Source organism: Puma concolor, chromosome D1 (genome assembly GCF_028749965.1).
Source record: "Puma concolor isolate L17-30 chromosome D1, mPumCon1.1.hap2, whole genome shotgun sequence".
In the NCBI taxonomy this organism is placed as follows: domain Eukaryota; kingdom Metazoa; phylum Chordata; class Mammalia; order Carnivora; family Felidae; genus Puma; species Puma concolor.
The window spans coordinates 36,805,665-36,823,650 of record NC_141676.1 but is presented as its reverse complement, the minus strand read 5'-3'; positions in this window follow the sequence as shown (position 1 = coordinate 36,823,650).

The window sequence follows — 17,986 nt, the reverse complement described above, 5'->3', positions numbered from 1 at the left end:
ATCACTTTTAAAATAAGAAAACTGAGGCTCAGAGATTAATTAGCTTGTCTGAGTCAGAGTTTAGGGGCGATAGAGTTTTCACTTATATCAGTATGTCTGTTGGCATGAGCCCTTGCCCTTGAGTTTTTGTTTTTAGTTGACGTTATTATTATTATTTAAAATATGAATTACATTTAGTCTTTTAGGAGAAAGCTGGCATTTAGTGCAATAAGCAAAATAAGAAGACTTAGTGACATCAACTGGAATTCAGGAAAGCTTGAAGATGGTAGCAGTTTCCAGAGAGATATGGCAAGGAGTGCTAGACAAGAAGAAAAGACTGAGTAAACACACTTTCCCCTCAAAAATCAAATACCCGGTGACAATTTTTCTCTGTGTAGTCATGATTTACATCTATTTCCTGAAATCCATTATATTTTATTGCTTACCACAATTTCCGTATCATCTGTGTACACTTTGTACAACTGCCTCTTACATATCACATTTTACAATTGACTTTGAAAAGCTAGCAATTTACATTCAGTTTTACTGGGCACCTACTTCTTGTAAGAACTAAATCCATTTATACACACACCACTTATTATCTATGTTAACATGGTTTCAATAATCCAAAAAAACTGAAAGCTGAGATGACAAATAACTATTGTTTTTTCAGGAACTTATATAAACAAATTTATCTGAACAACAGATGACTCCTAGGCAAATTCCTCCTTCATAAGACAGTTGAAAGCTCATCACGGGACTGTTTACTCTTGAAGATTTGCTCAGATATCACCTTGCTCTGTTCATCATTTCTAACTTACTATGTCAGTGGAGCACCTGGGGGGAGATTTTGGCTCAGGTCATGATCTCATGACCCCGCATCGGGCTCTGTGCCTCCAGTGTGGAGTCTATTTGGGATTCTCTTTCTCCCTCTCTCTTTCCCCCCTCTCTGACCCTCCCTTATTTCTTTCTCTCTGTCTTAAAATAAATAAATAAACATAAAATAAAATAAATAAAATAAAATAAATAAAATAAAATAAATAAAATAAAATAAATTACTATGTCATGAACTTTGTCCAATGCTTACCAAATCCCTCATCCCACCTCCTTTTTGAATGATCCACCTAACCTACTCCAAAGCCATAAAGTCCAACTTTTCCCCTACTCCCTCTGAAAGGTTATTAATTGTGGTCCCCTTTAAGGCACTAAAATTATAAAATCAATTTTGCTCTATGTCAAGTCATTGTATTGGTATTTTATAGGATTTAGTAACCCCTGAAAATTTTTGACCTGTAAAAATCTTTTCGGTGCCAAGAATTACTCTATATATTGGGAATTTCATGATATATAAAATATTTTTTCTTGTATTCCCAAAACTTGTTAGTTATATAGCCAAGGTAGGAAATATAATAGAGATATCTCTATTTTTAGGATGCTTATTTATTTTTTTATGTCCAGAACCTACCATAGTGCCAGAAAAATGGGAGGCACTTGAATGGGTTGAAAAAAAGACAAAGATAAGGAATATTTCATAAAGTAACAAGCGTATTTTAAAACACTAAATTACTAAACTTTTAACTTTTACTAGTCAATCGTCAATTGGCCTCTTTCACTCATGCTCAAAAGGATTCACTGAGGTGAAGAATGTGCTTCTTCAATGATCAGAGAAAAATTTTAAGGCCATCTGAATATAGCTAGGCCAAGAATCCTAAAGACTATTTGAAATATGATATCTTAAAACTTTCCTTATGAGTACTTATTTCATTGTTTTCTTATTTAAAAATAACTGTAAACAGAGTGTTCTTGGAAAAAGAAAACACAAAAATGACTTGAGGTAGTGAAAAAAATCAAACAGGCTAGCTGCAGCAAAGAATGTGAGACTAACTATAGAAAAACTGGCTCTGTCAATACCTGATCGATATGTTGCCCTCTGATTAACTGTGTATATCCTTTAAAAAACACATTTCACTAGTAGAGGAGGTATTCACGACTGGTTTATGATATAAACCTTCTGCAGCATATATCTGATGGCAGAGCCATATCCAATCTCCCCCTTATCTGTGGTTTTTCTTTCTGTGGTTTCAGATGCCCACAGTCAACTGCAGTCTGGAAGCAAATGATCTTTCTTCTGATGTATGGTCAGAAGGTCAATAGTAGCCTAACATTATGTCACAATGCCTACATCATTCACCTCACTTCATTTCATCATGCAGATATTTTATCATCTCACATCATCATCATCGTCTTAACAAGGGTGAATACAGTACAATAGATTATTTGGAAAGAGAAAGAGAGAGACCACATTTACATACTTTTATTATAGTATGTTGTTACAATTGTTCTATTTTATTATTAGTTACTGTTGTTAATCACTTACTGAGTCTAATATAGAAATTAAACTTTATCATAGGTGTATATATTATATACATAATACATACATACATATATATATATGTGTGTATACACATACATACATACATACATATAAATATATGAAAAAACATAGTATATATAGGATATAGATATAGATATATAGATATATAGGATTTTGTACTAATCCATTATTTCAGGCATCCACTGGGGGTCTTGGAAGTAACCCCCATGGATAAGAAGGGGACTACTGTTTGCATTTGGCAATCCTGGTATGTTATGTGGTTTTCAAATCTGTCATGTGCACATTATACCCAGTTAGGAAATGACTCTACAATGAGAAAATAAATGAAAAGCCATAGGCCTGCCTGATTCCTCTGCTTTGTACATGTGGCGATCTCCAAAGGCACCTTTATAGTAATGAAATCACCACCTTTCATTTATATAAATCCTTTCATTTCAGGAACTCGGTGTGGTTCACAAATGCCATCCCACTGATCCTCACAGTTGCTCCTGAAGACACAGACAGAGGCCTATTAAAATGTTAAGTGGGTTTGGTCCTAGCAAATGATAATCATAGTCAACTTGGGGGCAAAGATAATGCTTTTGCCAGAGGAATGAATTTGTATTACTTCCCAAAGTGGGGACGTTTACCTGGAGCTCAGACTTTGCCACGTGGTTACTACAATGCCTCCTAATCTAAGGATTTGTTTAAAGCAGTAGTTCAGAGAGGCGGGACACCACAGCAGCTGTTTAATCCATGCACTGCTCTAAGAAGCTCAATTTGTTGCTGAACAACCTGGCATAGATCCTCCTGCCATTATCTTTATCATCTCTCTGGCTGTGTTTGAAGCTAACAGATATAAATATATAAATAACACGTAGATGTAAATAAAAAGTTATAGGTGTATCTTCTTTTTCAGTACAGACATTGGATGAATCACACCATTACTTACTTTGTGGGACCCTTTTAGAAAGACTTCAAATATCTAAATGACTTCAACTAAGGTAGGTTTTGTTGTTTTTGTTTGTTGTTTTATTTTTAAGGAAGAGTGTGTGGCAGGTACCTACATTAATTACAAGTGAAGGTACCTACGTTAATGACAAGGTATCCATGAAAGGGTTACAAAGGGTTTGAACATCTGTGGCTTTTTGTTTTTCTGTAGAATTTTAGAGTGTATGAGTGCATTTTTCTTATAGGTAGAATGTTTATAATATTTACCAGATTCTTAAAGAAGCTTGTAAGTCTCAAAGTTTAAGAGCCACTGCTCTTGAGCTGTCATAGAGTTGAGTCAATTAGTTAAGTTCTTTGGACAAAATATATTTGGTTGGGCTGCATAACAAAAATATCACAGAATGGTAGCTTAAACAACAGAAATTTAGTCCACAGCCCTTGTGGACACAGAGCCAATTTTAAAGAGCTCTCAATAGTCAACACTGGAACAATTTGAGTCACAAAAAATAAATAATGGTAATATTGGATTATAATCAAAGAACAAACTAAGTATGAACCTTTACTTATATAAATAAATAATTGAAGGTACAAAGGGTGGAAAGAGGAGAAATCTTTCTTACAGACAATTCCCAAAGCATTAAGTGCAGATATACACCCATTTAGGTGGTCGAGACTAATTTCCCTCCTCTTGAGCATGGATTGGATTTATCAACTCATGAAATAGAGCATGAAAGAAAAGAAGAGTAGCTTTACATTTAAGGAATCTGGCTGACACGATTTTAACAAATAATCAATAAATACTTAATAATATCACCAGTGATCAGTCATGTATCCTCTCACATGATATGAAGAAAGTGTTACTTCATATCTATGGTACTCTTTCCCTAAATCCCATAGCCATAGTCTGGTTTTGAGAAAACATCAGGCAAACCCAATTTAAAGGACATTATTCAAAATATATGCCCAGTGTACTTCAAAACTGTCAAGGTTTTAAAAAAATAAGGAAAATCTGAACAAAATGTCTCAGACTGGAGGACACTAAGGAGATGTAACAAGCAAATTCTGTGAAGCATAACAAACTCTTTAGAAATAGTTGTTATATTTTTATTAGGTAACGACCATGGGTTCAGTGGTTTACTAAGGTTTACTGCAAAATGAAATATGTTATAAATATTTTTAAACATTTTTAGAAGGTAAACAAATAAGAAATCACCATTGTCATTTTTTTAATGCTTATTTTTGAGGCAGAGTGTGAGCAGGGGAGGTTCAGAGAGAGAGGGAGACACAGAATTTGAAGCAGGGTCCAAGCTCTGAGCTGTCAGCACAAAACCCAACATGGGGATCAAAACTTAAACTATGAGATCATGACCTGAGCAGAAGTTGGATGCTTAACAACTGAGCCACCCAGGTGTCCTGAAGACACCATTGTCAATTAAAGCATAAGGTTTTACTAAAAATGCAACAGATAATTATCATTATGAAAATGGCTATTTGTGACAGGTGAAGTTTCAGATTAAAAAAAAAACAAGGGCAAACAGATATCTCATGCAATATATCACCTTCATAATAACTTATATTTCTCTTTTTTTGAACAGTTACTATTGTTCTAGAAGTTTGCCATGCATTATTTCATGTAATTCTCATGCCAAATTTAAAAGGTTTATATTATTATAATTATCCACCACGTTCTTGGTGAAGAAGCAAGCTTAAATTGGATAAGTCACTTGTTGAAAGAGCTAATAGCAAGAAATTGAACCATGACAGTCACCATTGTCTACCAGTATCCCCATTCTCTTTAGGTCTTATGCATTTATGTGATGATGGTGACAATGGTGTCAACATCTTCAATTTATTGAATATCTGCAAGACCTTGTATTAGATATTCCACTAAGATAAGCACAGGTAATTTTCACAGAAGAGCTATTATTGTTATCCTCATGTTAAGGGTGGAAACACTGAGGTCTGAAAAGGTTTAGTGATTTTTCCAATGACACAGAGTGAGTCAATTTTTGAGACAGGATTTAAACCCAAAGCCCATGCTTTTGAACCTGAATTTGGGTAGAGTATAGAGAATACAGAATTTAAAAAAAAAAGTCTTTCACTGTGCAGAGAGACATATGAAATCTACATGGCAGAGAGGAACTAGAAGTTATGCTTGGAGCATGAAGAAACAGTGTTGAGGGGAAATATAACCCAGTTTGGATGAAAGGTTCCTCAGGTAGCACTGTAGTCAGCGACATGATATTGAGTAAGATTTTGCCAGTTGAATAAGGCTGGAGAAAGTGCAACCAGCATCTGTACATCATAGGATCTTGAGAAGCAACGTGAATTTAGAGCAATGCAAGTACATGCTAGAATTCTTCAAAGCTGTGTAACCAGGAGCAATTGTGAAGGGATTTGTGCTTGAAATACTTCTGGAAGTAGGTCTCTCTATGCTTGGTTAGGAGTCTTGGGCCCAATCACCTTCCTACAAAGCTAGAAAGGTACTTGGTAAATGTATTCTTAAGGGATAAAAAAAAACAGAATAAATTATAAAAATTATAATTTATTACATTTTTACTAAATGTCAACCAATGAGCAAGAGCAAATCAAACGTGATTACAAACAGGTTATAGTTAAGGAAACAAAGGTTGACGTAACTATCATTTAATTAACACAGCCTACTGCACTCCATGGCGTGTCACCACCTCCAGGTGCTGTGTATACAGTGATGATCAAGATACACAAAGTTTGTCACCTCAGGAAGCTTAATCTGAAAATACTACTTACAGTGATCTATGGAACCATTCAAATCTGGGTTGAAAACTGGGGCCATCATATATGCTGTATAATTTTGGGCAATTCACTCGACCAATCCAAGTCTTATTTCCTCAGATATAAAATATGCGTAGTAACATTTACTTTGTATTGATCATGTATTGATCATGACCAAGATTTTGCTCAGATAAAATATATTTTTTAAATGTATCTTGATCTTCACTGTATCTGCAACACCGAAAGGTGGTAGCATTCCATGACACTCAAGACACTGCATCAATAAAATATAGTTATATCAGTATTTGGTTGTATTTTAGTTTCTTTTTAGAGTGATTAGGGTATAGCAGATGATTGATAATGTAATAAATATGTGTGTAATCAACTTGTTGCCAAGTATATTTAGACATCTGTAATCTCTTTGAGCCCTCTTTATAACCCTCTGAAGTAGGCTTATCAAAATCACTTTTTTTTTCAAATACACAGAAATTAAGGAACATATTTTGTGACGTGCCCAAGATCAGATGACTACTATGCATTTTTATTCTCTAAATCCATGTTTTGTAGCTTGTTTTTTTTTCAGTTTAAGCTCACTTCTTGATTTGTCCATGGTATAATATCAAATTATTGTTTCCAAATTGGCAGAACTCTTTTCATTGACTGTTTCTTGATTATGAACTTTAAACTCATCAGTCATTCATCATAGTGAGAGGTTCATCTTGCATCACCATTATAATGCATCACACTGTATTATAATTTGTCTCTATTCACTATTACGTTGGAAGATTCATGATAGCAGTTACTATGTTTTTGGAGAGTTATTTATAATTTTTGGAAAGTTATATTTCTTTAGTAACTGTTTGTTTCCTTTCTGTGGTCCCTATCCCTACCTGTTGAAGCCACCCCCATCTAATAACCATACCACACTGTATGTTAAGTAATTGAAATTTAAATAAAAGCTTGAAGAGGGGGAAAAAATCAACTGCTAATATTAGTAATAGAAATGAGGTTACCTTGATAGTTATAACAATGATTATAATGTTTAACTAAGGGGGTGGCTGGGTGGCTCAGTCAGTTAAAGTGTCCAACTTCAGCTCAGGTCATGATCTCGAGGTTAGTGGGTTTGCGCCCCATGTTAGGCTCTGTACTGACAGCTCAGAGCCTGGAGCCTTCTTCAGATTCTGTGTCTCCCTCTCTCTCTGACCCTCCCCTGCTCACACTCTGTCTCTCTCTCTCAAAAATAAATAAACATTAAAAAAATAATAATGTTCAACTAAGAAATCTCTTAGGGATGCTTAACAAGACAATGTATATGCTATATAACAAATACCCCAAAATGTAGTAGCTTAAAACAACATTTATTATCATGGTCTCGGGGTCAGGAATGTGGATTTGGCTTAGATGTAATTCTGGATGAGGATTACTCACAAAGCTGCAACTGAAGTGTCAGCCTGAGCTATGATAGTCTCAAAGTGTGACTATGGAAAGACTCACCTCCAAGCTCATTCATTTGGCTGTTGTCAGTCCTTAGGTTTCTACAAGCTATTAGTTAGAGATATGTTTTATATAAGACAGGAGTCTTTCCACAGGGGAACTAACAGTGTGTTAGCCTACTATTCCCAGAGTGGGGATTTCCAGACAGAAAACGAGAGAGAGACAACGAGAGAGACAGACATGCATACAAGAAGTCAATTTTATGGTGATTTAATCTCAGACATGACATACTAGTACTTGTGCTATATCTTATTGGCTAGAAGTCACTGTGTCCTATCCACATTTAACAAGAAGGGATTATATACACAAGGCAATGGACACTAAGAGAGAGGGATCATTGGTAATCATTTCAGAAGCTGCCCAGCAGCTCTTTGCCTATCAGAAAAATATCAGTGTTTTTTTTTCTTTTATTACTTAAGTCATTGTAGGCTAATTTTGGCTTTTTCAGATTAAACAATCATCTACTGGTTGAGGAATTCTATTTTTTAACAGTTTTCTTAATACCCTATCACTACAGAAATTTTTTTTTAAACATGGTTCTAGAATTCTGTGGACTTAATGTATTGATCATAAATAATAAATAGAAAGGACCAATAATAAATAGAAAGGACCAAATAGAAAGGGCCAAAAAATGGCTATTTATCTTTGACTTCTTTGATCATGAACTGTGTGATTTTTGGATTTATGTAAGGATACTATTTATTTCCCTTTGTATTTGAAAAAACTAAACTGGACCTAGTATTATCATACCTGTAGAGAACACAGTAAAACTTGAAACAGAGTGGAGATACTATTTTTATATTCTCTTATAGAAAAGAGACTTAGATTATTTGTAGAACAATTTCTCCCCCTATTGAATTTACAAAGGCCCAAAATCATCTCATTCAGTTTGACCCACTGGGCACTGGGATGTATCAGTAGGTATCATAAAGTCCAGTATGTGTTCTTAGAACTGAGCTCACTAGCATGGTTTTTATGTACATTACTGTTTCTAGGAATAAGTGCTGGCCTCTCGTGGTCCATACAGTTAAAAGAAACATTAACCTCCATTTTTCACCAAAAATAACAACAACAAACAAACAAACAAACAAACAAAAAACAACAAAAAACTCCTGTCTCATCCCCCTTTTTAAACAGTCTTTGGAAAGCCACGAGGAAACAACCACAAATAATGTTCAGAAACTTCTAAAATTTAGAATTAGGAAGCTCTTTTCCATTTCCCCTGCTTTTATTCTCTCTCCCAACTCCCATCTCCAGATCTGCTTGCCATATTGACTATTGTAAAATTATAAATCTTTATTTTTCCAAGATAAACTCTGAAATGTACCATAGTTTGAGAGACAGGAAATCAAGGACAAAAATTAAAATTAAAAAAATAGAAAAAAAAGCTCATGTTGTATTTCTTGATGCATTTTAGTGTTCAGTAAGAATTTGAAAAGGAAGAAGATTGCTAAATATATAAATGTATCATAAACACTTTTTACTATAATTTTTGAACATAGTTTGACCTCTTTGACCTCTACATACCTTAGTCAGATAGACCTCAGTAAGTTTCTGCCTATGCATAGGTAGACAAAATTATGTTGAGTGCTATGCAATAATGGTACCAAAAACTGAGCAATGGGAATTCAGTATGAAGTAATTGTGGAGTGGGATTAACCCCCACCTATATAAAAATTACAAAGCTTTGACAAGATGTTATTTTTTTACAAAGTAATGGAACTGTAGATTTACCAAAATAGGCAGAAATTAGAAGGAAATCAACATTTGAAGATGGGAATTTGACGTTTTTGTCTGAGGGTGGGATACTGAAAGCTTGATATTTACTGGCTAGATATGTCAGAAGACAGTTTTCAGGACTGTCAGACCAGCAAGAAAAATAATAAAATACAATCCTAAAAAGGAGAGAGCTGCAGGGAGAATAATATTTGCAATCTGTACTAAACCCTTTCCAAATGCTTGCCTGAACACTGAACGACACATGCATGGAAGATAATTCAAAGTGTTAAACAAAGACAGCAGTTGGAAGTTGAAAGAACTGAGCAAAGATTTCAGATGTTTCCTGGAATAAAAGAGATAAAGATTGGAGTGTGAGTCCAACAGAATAAAGTGCCAATGAATTCAAAGAAAAAAGAAAGGAAGGAAGGAAGGGAGGGAGGGAGGGAGGGAGGGAGGGAGGAAGGAAAGAAAGAAAGAAAGAAACAAAGAAACAAAGAAACAAAGAAACAAAGAAAAGAAAAAACAAGAAACAAAAAACTTTTCAGAAAAATTTAACTTAGTCCAAGGTTTCTACGATGTATTAATAACAACTTCTGGATATATTTTATGTTACATTATAGAGATTCTTGGTTCTGTTATATTTCTCTGAAGAGTTTTGATGTTTTTGTTTTATTATGTTACACTCAGACTCTCTGTCTTTGTTGAACATTTTCAATCTGTTTAGTTCTTTTGGTCTTAATTACAAGCTTCTTTGATACTGTCTAGTATATGAATGTTTCAGGAATCAGCCTGTCAGTAATGTAGAGTTTAGACGTGGAATTAGTTTATACACATAATAGCTGCGATTGTCCAAGCTCTATTCCCTTGTTTTTAAGGCTAGAAAGATGAGTTTTTGATAAGGGCTATAGCTATTCTGTGCTCTAAATGCAGTTGACCTTCAAGCTAAATCTGAAAATTGGAGAACTCACCCAGTGACAGTCCCGAATTCAAGTTTTGACTCATAGCCAAAATCTGACTGCTTTTGTTCATCCTCCAGAGAGTTTTTGTATCTTGCTCAAGATTTATAGTAATTTCTTCTGGGAGAATTATGTGTTAGGAGCTTATTCTATGTCACTGGAAGCAGAACTCTCATGTGCATGTATTTTGGGAACTAAGAGAGGGAATTCTAACACAAATTGGAAAGTTTTAAATTTTAAAACGGATTTTTCTCCCCTATTTTTTCTTAAATAAGTTTGTTCTTCCATCTCAAATTTAAAAAAATGGAAATTAAAAAAGAAACAAACGAAAACAGAATCTCATCTAACATTAGACGTCTCTGAGAAGATATCTCATTGATAAAGTCAATATCCTCCAGGCCAAAACCATAACAATAGACAGGCAAACTTGGGTTAATTGAAATGAGGCAACAAGAGAGATGGCATACCAAAGTGAAGTGTGGGGATCTCATTTAAAGGGACTAAGGAGGGCTCAGGGCAAGTTGGACTTGTGATAAAGTATTTAGTCAGGTATCTAAATATTTAAATTAGCAGGTGAAAGGTAAAGAGCAAGACAAAAGGTATAATTGAAAAAGATGCAGAAGTCACTTATGTTTGCTAGAAGTAGACTTTTGGTCACGTGTGTAGTTTTGTTTTTATTTTTGTCTGTGTTCAGACATAACCATAGAGTGGTCTTCATCTTATCTCCTTCCATTGCAGTCAGATAATGACCATGTCTTATGTTGGTGTTCTGTGACATTAGTCATGTTTGGTATAGCATAGTTATCAGAGCCAGCTGACAACAGTCAGGGCTGGGTGTTTGTTTTTGTTTTGTTCTTTTTCAGTAGAAAATAGTGATGTTTTTTAAAAACAGAAATTATTTGTGAAGCCATCTATTGTACATGGTAATTTTGTGGAACAAAAAGATATTTGTTGTTGTCGTTGTTGCTTTCTGTTTTCAGCAAGAGAAGCAGAGAGAGCCCACCTCATTAACATGATTGTTACAAAAATAGAAAAGTGCTTCTGGCATAGGCTTCCTTTCAATGTCTCTAGTCAAAAAGACCATTCCAAAGTTCATATTGAGAAGTTTTCTTTCTTTATTTTCACAGAACGACTTAGGCCTCAAAGTATTTTCTGATATGACATATCTGAGTATATAAGATTACTCAGTTAGGAGTAGTACTCCTCAGTTAGGAGTAATAAATTTTACTCTATTAACAAGACTTGGGTAACTTTTTCTCTAGCTAGTAAATTCACATCCTGGTAAGCTGTCAATGGAATCGCTTTCCAGCATATTATATATGTTACTTGTATGTCTTTTCTTTCTTTTCTATTAAACTACAGAAGCAATTATATCTCTGTAGGTCATTCAAAGTCAACTCAAAGAGATTGATAAGGTAATATACACGTTTCAAGACAAGAAGCAGTACAAATAGCTTATCAACAGTATTCCTTATGTTTAAAATACTGAGAGCAATTCCTAAGGATGATGAGAATAAATATATAAGAACATAGGGAACTATTAGAAAAATAATCATTACTGAAAACATAAGAAGTATATGAAGAAATATAATAATATTAAAAAATAAAAGACTACTGGCTGTTTAAACACCAAAAGGAGCAATTTGTTGCAGAATCTGTCAAATATGTAGCATCAAGAGCTATAGTAGTATAGTAAAACTGATAAAGTCCCAACCAGAATGATCAAGAACAAAGATAATAGTATTAATTACCCATATTAAGAACAATCCAAGGTTATAGGAGAGATAAGAGAAGATCATGGAAATTTTTATAACAGTATATATGGCATATAAAACTGACAAGTTCTTTGAAAAACATGACTTATTAAATGAGAGAAAAGATAATAGAAAATTAATTAAATAATTGAATCTGTAACTGAATATCTTCCATAAAGATAACTCCATTCTCAAATAACTTCACTGGTGAATTCCACTCAATATGTTCAGGACAAATATTACCATTTTTTAAATAAAATGTTTTAGGTAATGGAAAAGGTGTAATCACTTCTCAAATCCAATTTTTTTGAGACCTACATAACTCTAATACAAAATCTGACATGAGAAGAAAAGAAAATTGCTGCCCAATTATTGCTCATGAATATAAATGCAGAAAATCTAAATAAAGTATTAGAAAATAAAACCAGCAATATATCAAAAGGGTAATACGTGATGGCCATAACTAAGGTGAATGAAAGGTTTAACAAGTGAACATCAATGTAATTTATCACATTAGCAAATAAAGGAAGAAAATCTTGATGGTCACCTCAATAGATTTAGGAAAAGCATTTAATACAATTTAATATTAATTTATATACAAATATTCAATAAAGTAGAAATACAATGGAACTCCTCAATCTGGTAAAGAATATCCACAGAAAATTTAAAAAAAAAAAAAACAACCACTAACATCATATTAATGATAAAATGTTACGTTTATGACTCTCTTTTATCAGAATAGAAAGATATCCACTATGATCTCATCTTTCAACATTGTACTAGGTGTCTTAGGCAGTGCTATAGAAAGGGGGAAAAAAAGGCATAAATATAAAAAAAAGCAAAATATTTTCAATCACATATGGAATATCTTGTTTAAAAAATCATAAAAATCTACAGTAACTACAATTACTGAATTTATGTATTAGTAGGTACAAAATATTATAAAAAGTTTATTGTATTTCTATACATTACCAAATACAAATTTGAAAATAGATCAAAACCAGTTGCAGTAGCATTAAAAACATCAAACACCTAGAAATGAATTTAACAAAAATATGCAAGAGTGTTAAAACATTACATAAATTTTCGAAATAAAATTTTTTTAAAATACCTAAAACAATGGAGGGATATATGATACTTATGAATTTGTGGAGTCTTTGTTGCCAAGATAAAAATTTGCTCCACTTTGGTGTATAGGTTCAATATGATCCTAGTGAATATCTCAGTAGGTTTTTTGGAAGATATAAACAATCTGGTTCTACTAAAGTTATAGAACTATAATCTTAAAATAAAGGAAAAACTTAAAGAATTTAAACTGCCATATTTTAAGTCATACCAAAAAGCTACAATTATTAATACAATAAGGGATTAATGTGAAATATAAAGTGTTCAGTGGAACAGAAGATAGAGGGTATAAGAGTCAATGTGTGTGTGTATGTGTGTGTGTACAATCACTTTTTTTAATTGTTCATTTTCAAACAAATTTAGTTTGTTATGAAAAGAAGATCTAGTTAATGAACTGTGCTGAAGTAAATGCTATCCATATGGAAAGAAGTCAACCCTTAAATCATACTATACTAAAATATTAATTTAAAATAGAATATAGGTCGAAATAAGAAAGTCTAAAATGTTTACATTCTAGAAGAAAACATTGGAGGATGTCTTTGTTATTTGGTATAAAAAATTTCTTAAACAACACACAAGTTAATAGTCTATCTATAAATTCATGTGTGGGCATATACATAACATGTATATGTTTTATATATATATATGTCTAATGCATAGTAAATTTATAGAACAGATATATGGAACCTATAACTTGTACTCATCAAATGATACCATTAAACAAATGTAACCTATAACCATATGAAATATTTTCAGTACATATATCTGACAAAAGCCTATACCCTTCATATACAAATATTTTGATAAGACAAGAAGAAAAAGACAAACAAAAATAAAATAAAGAAAAAGACAAACAGCCCAATACAATAATAAGCGAAAGACTTCAACAGGCACTTCATAAAATATATCTACATGGCCACGAAGCATATTATAATGTGCTAAACTTCTCTAGTCATCAAGAAAATGCAAAGTAAAATCACAGGAAAATACTGCTACACATCTCCCAGAATGGCTAACGGGTAAAGTATTACAAATTACAAATCTTTCAGCAATTGCAGCCTCATGTTTAGAAGGAGAAATATGATTCTCAACACACACACACACACACACACACACACACACACACACACACACAAGGCCCTGATTTCAATTTTTGCTTAAGGTCAGAATTTCAAGTGGCCTTTTATTTTTAATTACCGAATTTCATTATAAAAAAGCATCACACATGCTTTTGGAACTAGGATTCTTCATTGCCTTTAGTTTTTGGTAAGAGCTATCTAGTCCCTAATGTGCCAAAAGCTTAAAATCCTGCTGTATCAAGAATAGCTGTTCCTAGGCATACATGCACACTTACGTTTACAGCAGCATTATTTGCAATAGCCAAATTATGGAAGCAGCCTAAGTGCATGGATAGATGCATGGATAAAGAAGAAGTGGCATATATATTCCATGGAATATTATTTAGCCATAAAAATAATGAAATCTTGCATTTGCAATGACATGGATGAAGCTAGAAAGTATTATGCTAAGCAAAATAAGTCAGTGAAAGATAAATACCATATGATTTCACTCATATGTGGAATTAAAAAAAAAGAAACAAATGAGCAAAGGGGGAAAAGAGAGAGACAGAGAGGGGGAGAGAGAGAGAGAGGGAGAGAGAGACAGAGAGGGAGAGACAAGCTGAAAAACAGACTCTTAACTATTAAGAACAAACGTTGGTTACCAGACGGGAGGGTAGACGGGGATGGGTGAAATAGGTGATGAGATTAAGGACGGCACTTGTGTTGAGTGCTGAGTAATGTATGGAACTGTTTAATCACTGTATTTTACACGTGAAACTAATATAACACTGTATGTTAACTATACTGGAATTAAAATAAAGTTTTAAAAAAGAATAGCCTTCCATAATACAAAATAAAAAATTAAAAGTTTCTGTCTTTTGATCTAAAAAATAAAAATAAAAATAAAAATAAAGTGTTACAAATCTACGTGTTGATGAAGATATGGAGTAGCTGAGACTTTTACACACTGTGGGTAGTATAAAATGGTTCAAACACTTGAGACAAGTCTTTTTACTTTATAAAATTAAACTTACAGGTATCCAGTAACTAAGTGATTACTACTACTAAGTAAACATTTAAGAAAATGAGTGCTTATGTTCATGAAAGAATTATATGAATGTTTACAACATTATAACTTATATTTTATAAGTATACCAAAGTGAAAACAACCCAACTGTCCATCAAGAGGGAAATAAATAAACAGCCTTGGCTTTGTCCTAGAACAGAATGCAAAACAGAAAGAAAACAAACTAACACACAAATGATGCATACAAAATGAAAAGGAAAAGAAAGAAAATAGAAATCACCTGTGATTCTAGCTCTTTGACATGCCAACAACAGTTTTTAAAAGTGCCAACTTTTCCACTGCAAAATTTTTCCAACTATGAAAGAATGTGCAGGGTGTATGACAAGCATGCACGCCACATATACATGAATGTACTAAAATAACACTTCTTTTCAATATTACATAATGATTAATTTTCTAATTACAAAGGGGACATTTCATATTTCTTTAGTAGCTATAAGCTATTTAATTATCTTGATTTGATAATCTGAATGTTAAAGAACACTTCAAGTCTCTTTCTGATAAAGTTATTAAAATCCTTCTTATATTATTTCTTAGAATTTATTATTATCATTATTTGATCATTATGCTTTTTGTTCATTGAAAGAGAAAAAATGTATATATCACTTATGAAAAAATCAAAGTTTTGAATACCCATAGTATTTAGTAAATTCATAAATATTATTAAGTAGGAAGATGGTGTCAGATGCTATATCAAAATATAGTAAAGCACAGATTTTAAGCAGGGAACTTATTTTGATCTAATTCTTTTTACAATACTTTTTTCCCCTTACGCTCTTTCCCTTCTCATAATCAAAGTGGCAAATCTATCAAAACCTCTGTTCTTAATAGAGAACCTTTACAGACTTTGAAAGCAAATGTGCTCTCACATGTGGCCAGCATGTTTAAAGATATTAAAGTGCATTTTATACATTTTACTACCTTGGGTGATTTTTATGGCTTTACTTGTTCTACATGAAATGCAATTTGTCTAAAAGTAAGAGTTTTAACCTTTGACTTTTACTAAGAATAATTACTATGTTTTTTCATTCTTTATTCAAAATGAAAAACTAAAATTGTCTTTCTGAGAATTATTTTATAACTGTTCTCTAAGAGTACTAATTTTTTTCAATGGAGTTAAAACCTGCTGGAATTCTATCTAGGCCAGTGTTTTCAAAATGCCAATACTTTTGAGATAATCTAGATATGTTTTAAATTTCTGAATATTTGAATACTGTATTTTCATAGAAACAGTATTACTATCTTGAAGGATTTTTTTTTAATTTTTAAAATTTATTTAAATGATCTCTACACCCCTGTAGGGCTCAAACTCATGACTTTGAGGTCAAGGGTCTCCAGCTCTTCCAATTGAACCAGCCAGGCACCCCTACTATCTTATTTTAACATGAGGTGAACACAATTTGGATATTGCAGTGTGTTTTCATTAAAATTAATTGTTATAAAATTAATCGTTAAATAGGAATAGTTGATATTTAATAAAAATAATATATCAAAATTTTGGCAAAGTAATTTGTACCAGTGAATAAACAGATCAATATAAACTGTTAATGTATCATTTTTTAAAGGTAGAATGATGGCTTTCATTCAAATATAAAATTATTTTAGTTAATCCATTAATAATTGAGAGACATTAGATGTTAAATCAGTCTAAAAGCCACCTAAGAAATTAGCTGTATACAGACAATTAAAAAAAAAAAAAAGGGATAAAAATGCTGAGTTAGATACAAAACTGTCACCAGATTTAACAAATATAATAAAGGATATACAGCGAAATTTGAATTTCAGATAATCAATAAATATATTTTTAAAAATATAAGCATGTTCCAAATATACTGGTACAGGATGTACTCATACTAAAGAAACATGTCCTGTACTTTATCTGGTGACCCCAGATAAGACAGCAATAACCAGTAACTATTTTATTAGTAAACAGTTGGCAATTGGAAGATTTGATTAAAATAGATCCCTAGTAGTATGTCAAGGAGGTTTAAAAAGTACAGAGTTGGGATGGGGAGAAAAATAGTTGTAATATTTTCATAGCAATTGTTGATAAGACACCAACCCTGGCAAAATCTCTTCTTTCCTTAAGGAGAGAAACAAAAGAGGAGATAGTTATATGAAGTGAGACACAGGAAAGGAAAGGAAATCCTGGTGTTTATGGAGCAGAACTATGGACACTGAAAACATGGGACTCCTGCCCTGGCTTACTTTCCATGACATCAAGCATTGTTTAACTCATTAACTAAATTAATTCAGAACCTCAATTAAAAGTCACCCTGACTGTAGCAATCAATCAATTGTTAAATTTTTCCTGGTGTCTAGACTCGTCTCTGTAGGGAACATTAAACTTTTATTAACTTCCAGGCACACACACAAAAATGTCTACAGAAATATTATTTTGGTATCCTAATCCCCTCTGCAATTAAACTGTGCTTAGTAATGACTATGAAATAGATATTATAATTTGCATGATTCTAAGGATGAGCAAACATGCTTACAATATCTTTGATACTTTACTATAGCTACAAAGCTAAAAAGTGACAGACTTAATGTTTGGAACCACTTCTGCTTTTTCTAATAAACTCTAAACCACTTATCAAAACTTACTAAATAGTACACTTAGGGGTGCCTGGTAATTGAGTCAGTTGAGCATCTGAGTTTTGATTTCAGCTCAGGTCATGATCTTGCTGTTTGTGGGTTTAAGTCCCACATTGGCTCTCTGCTGACAGTGC